The 4,724-nt window shown below is 43.1% G+C and overlaps 1 protein-coding gene across 1 annotated transcript in view; it reads left to right on the top strand.

Moving 5' to 3' along the window:
- The first annotated feature begins 124 nt into the window (after nt 1-124).
- The window catches only part of LOC137434858 (ran-binding protein 9), a 75,200-nt gene continuing 70,600 nt past the window's right edge, over nt 125-4,724 (top strand). The window contains exon 1 of the mRNA XM_068128011.2: nt 125-206. The gene's annotated coding sequence lies outside the window, so the exon portion shown is untranslated. The remainder of the gene's footprint in view (nt 207-4,724) is intronic.

Here is a 4,724-nt window from a genome sequence, read left to right as displayed (position 1 = left end):
AAACGAACCAATCGGCGCTTGAGACTCAAACGGACCAATGGGATCGCGGCATTTGTTTAAGTCGAACAAACCATTGCTGCACCGCCCCCAACGTCAACGCAAAGCGTGTAGCGTCGCTTTTCTTGACGTGCTGACGACACGGCCCGTATGACGTCACCACGTGGTGTTGCCAAACCGGCGAACAAGGAGTCGTGAGAGAAAAATAGGTATTTGCTCGCTTATGGCGTGTTTTCGGGTATTGTTTTCACGACGTGTCATCTGTACTGTTTGAGTGTCTCGTTTAGACAGTTTAAAGTTCGTGCCGCGGTAGTTTTAATGTTAATGCCCTATTTCGAAACGCGTCAATAACAAAGCCTCAACGGACCAAAGGAAAAGAGAAAAACAAAGAAGAGGAAATTGAAAACCGAAATGTCTGTTTTTGCTGAAGCCGAAGAGTTCCTACTTATGAAGAAGACAACGAGCAGGTGTGATTGTTCACCTCGTTGAGCCCTGGGTCGCTGTAATTAATACGAGGCACATGATCGGACCTTTAACTGGGACTGGACGGCACGTGACCCACCACGTTAACAACTGAGGCGTCCTCACGTGAACCCACAGCGGTCTCTGGCTATCTCTGGCTGTCACTGTCTGCCTCTGTCTGTCTATCTCTGGCTGTCACTGTCTGCCACTGTCTGTCTCTGTCTGCCTCTGTCTGCCACTGTCTGCCACTGTCTGTCTCTGTCTGCCTCTGTCTGTCTATCTCTGGCTGCCACTGTCTGCCACTGTCTGTCTCTGTCTGCCTCTGTCTGGCTGTCACTGTCTGCCACTGTCTGTCTCTGTCTGCCACTGTCTGTCTCTGTCTGCCACTGTCTGTCTCTATCTGTCTGTCTCTGTGTGTCTGTCTATCTCTCTCTCTGCCTGTCTCTGTCTGTCTCTCTCTCTGTCTGTCTCTCTCTCTGTCTGTCTCTCTCTCTGTCTGTCTCTCTCTCTGTCTGTCTCTCTCTCTGTCTGTCTCTCTCTCTGTCTGTCTATCTCTGTCTGTCTGTCTCTCTCTGTCTGTCTCTCTCTGTCTATCTCTCTCTCTGTCTCTCTGTCTGTCTGTCTCTGTCTCTCTCTCTCTCTCTCTCTGCCTGTCTCTGTCTGTCTCTCTCTCTGTCTGTCTCTCTCTCTCTCTGTCTGTCTCTCTCTCTGTCTGTCTCTCTCTCTGTCTGTCTCTCTCTCTGTCTGTCTATCTCTGTCTGTCTCTCTCTGTCTGTCTATCTCTCTCTCTCTCTCTGTCTCTCTGTCTGTCTGTCTCTGTCTCTCTCTCTCTCTGTCTCTGTCTATCTCTGTCTGTCTATCTCTGTCTGTCTCTGTCTATCTCTCTCTGTCTGTGTCTGTCTCTGTCTCTGTCTATCTCTCTGTCTGTCTCTGTCTATCTCTCTGTCTGTCTCTGTCTCTGTCTATCTCTGGCTATCACTGCCTGTCTCTGTCTGTCTATCTCTGTCCTGTCTTTGTCTACGTCTGTCTCTGTCTATCTCCGTCTGTCTATCTCCGTCTGTCTGTCTGCCTGTCTGTCTGTCTCTGTCTTTCTCTTTTTCTCTCTCTCTGTCTTTCTCTTTTTCTATGTCTCTCTTTCTCTTTCTCTTTCTCTGTCTCTCTGTGTCTCTGTGTGTCTATCTCCCTCTCTATCTCTCTATCGATCTATCAATTTCTCTGTCTATCTCTCCTATCTCTGTCTATGTCTATCTCTATGTGAGTGTGTGTGCGCTGTGTCTCTCTCTCTCTCTCTGCGTGTGTGCAGTATGTTGTGTGTGTACAGTATGCTGTGTGTATACAGTACGGTGTGTCTGGGTGTTTGTACAGTACGGTGTGTGTCTATCTCTATGTGAGTGTGTGCTGTGTCTCTCTCTCTCTGCGTGTGTGCAGTATGTTGTGTGTGTACATTATGCTGTGTGTGTGTGTGTGTGTGTGTGTGTGTGTGTGTGTGTGTGTGTGTGTGTGTGTGTGTGTGTGTGTGTGTGTGTGTGTGTGTGTGTGTGTGTGTGTGTGTGTGTGTGTTCTGTTCTATTTGGAGAAATTCTCAGCTGAAAGGGTCGAAATCTCTGAATAATGGATTCCAGCTGATGGTCACAGCAGTTGGAAAATCTATCAAATGCTTACAAGTTTATTCGGTTTTACTGTTTTGTTACAAACTATTTTGAGCTTTGTGATAAAGGCATGGTTAAGTTTAGTGTGTTGTACAACAATCGTACGAAAAGATGCAATTTGGTGTCTGTCTGGCAGGCCGAGATATATTTGGTCGTTACTTGTACAATCGCAACCAGACGTGACAGGGAGACAAGGGGGTCACACGACAGAGGTTGTAGCGATCTAACTCCCCTGCCTCTCCACCCCAAGGGGTTTTTCCCCCGGCAAAGGGGTTGCGTGTCGATGTGTATAGCCGTGTCGATGTGTATAGCCGTATTAAAATAGCTTATCTTGGCGTTTTCCAAGGCGGATTTTATTAACAAAAGTAATAACAACACTCATGATAATAGCATAATATTGATGTTATTACAAAGCAATATTATTAATACGAATAATATCCCATACCCAAGAGATTTCCTCCCTGGACAAACGTTTATAAATAACATTTATAAATAATATTTGTTCTTTGTTCACATTTATAAATAGGTTATCGAGCCGTGTCGTGGAAAACCTGTACCAGAAGTAAAAAATATTATAAACCCCAAACACCTATGATTAACCTTTTTAAACAGTTGCTGCTGCTGTTTAACACTGAACCGAAAGAAATTTGGAGGAATGCAGACATCCGTGAGGTAATCTCTGCGTTGTCGCATCGACAAACGCACCACAGTGAAGATCTACTGCAGTCTATGTATAACACGATCCTTCCTAATGCTTCCGTGGCGTTTTTCATGGCGTTATTCCAAGGCCGTTTCGTAAAACAAAAGTAATAACACTAATGATAAAATAGCATAATATGAATGTTATTACAAAACAATATTAATACGAATAATATCCCCTCTCCACAAGGGATTTCCCCTCCTTTGATAAACGCGGCTTCTCGTGGTGTATCGTGCCCAGATCTACTGTAGTCTATTTACCGCAGAGAGGATAATAACATGACATTTTATCCCGCTCTCGTAAGGAGCGGATGTACTAATTACTATAAATCACAATATTGTTTAAATGCTGATATAATACTTTCGGAATATATATATATATCTTACTGTTCAATAAACATTAGATTGTGAGAAACAAACATGAAAAACAGTGTGTATGTAGTATATACCAGCTGTATGTGTAGATAGCACTGCATATACCAAATGTATGAATACAGTATACACCAACTATATGTGTATACAGGATATACCAACTCAATGTTTACACAGAATATACCATCTGTACGTGTATACAGTATATACTAACTGGACGTGCATACCAACTGTTTGTGTATATGTACAGTATATATACCAACTATACGTGTCTACAGTATAAACCAACTGTACGTATACATGCAATATATCAACTGTATGTGTATACAGTATATAACAGCTGTATGTGTATATAGTATATCCCAACTGTACATGTATACAGTATTTACCAACAATTTATGTGTACACGGTATATACCAACTGCTTGTGTATACAGTATACAACAATTGTATATGTATCCTGTATATATAACAACTATAGCCTACGTGTATACAGTGTATACCAACTGTGCATGTATACCGTATATATCAACTGTGTATATACTGTATTTACCAACTTTGCGTGCATACAGTGTATACCAATTGTATGTGTAGGCCTATACAGTGAATACCAAGTGTATATAATTATATATGTATGCAGTATATATGAACTATATGGGTATACACTATATACCAAATGTATGTGTATGCAGTATATATACTAACTGTATGTGTATACAGTATATATACTAACTGTATGTGTATACAGTATATATGAATTGTATGGGTTGGGTATACAATATATACCAAATGTATGTGTACACAGTATATTGTGTGTGTGTGTGTGTGTGCGTGCGTGCATTTGTACTTTATCACCTCGATGACCTTGGATGATCATTTTGATTTGATGCTCAATGCCGGATGACCATGGTGCAAACGACAAGCCTTACACCATTCCTTACCTGCTGTACACAACACAAGGAGCTGTTTTCAGTTTACGTTTCTATAATTCGTATCCCCCCCCCCCACCCAACCCCCTTCCTCCCCATCATCATCAGGGACCACCACCACTACTGACCGCCTAAAAACAATCCCATTAGCAACAACACCTTTGTTTTATAGCAGGACTTAAGTCTGTTGTTGGTCCAACAACTGTTAGGGTAAAAAAAGCCCCCAAATTCCTCAGGTGGCAGGGTCCACAAAGGTGCGGATCTGGTGAGAGAGGGGACCACCATGGTACTCCACACCCTCGCTTAAGATCACATATCATCAGAAAATACACCAATCACGTGTGCCATGTAGTATGACACGGAGTTTCTTCACTTGGTCATCATGACACACTGTGCAAAGTTTCCTCGAGAATAACACAAGGTGTGCCAAAGTCCCCGTCATCCCGATGACGTCACTAGCTGGTGGATCAGATGTACAACACGTCTCTCCAATCATCTGCACAGGGCTTGGTGTATCATGACCAATATGGTAAGAACCCTGGGCCGGCTCCCCTTGGCAGGACGCCTGGTAACACCGCACAATCAGAGCTGACACGACAAAAGAGGGTAAACAGTGG

This window comes from Myxine glutinosa, chromosome 9 (assembly GCF_964187855.1).
Source record: "Myxine glutinosa chromosome 9, kmMyxGlut1.1, whole genome shotgun sequence".
In the NCBI taxonomy this organism is placed as follows: Eukaryota; Metazoa; Chordata; class Myxini; order Myxiniformes; family Myxinidae; genus Myxine; species Myxine glutinosa.
Note: the sequence above shows the minus strand (reverse complement) of the source record. Positions and strands in the feature narration are given on the sequence as shown.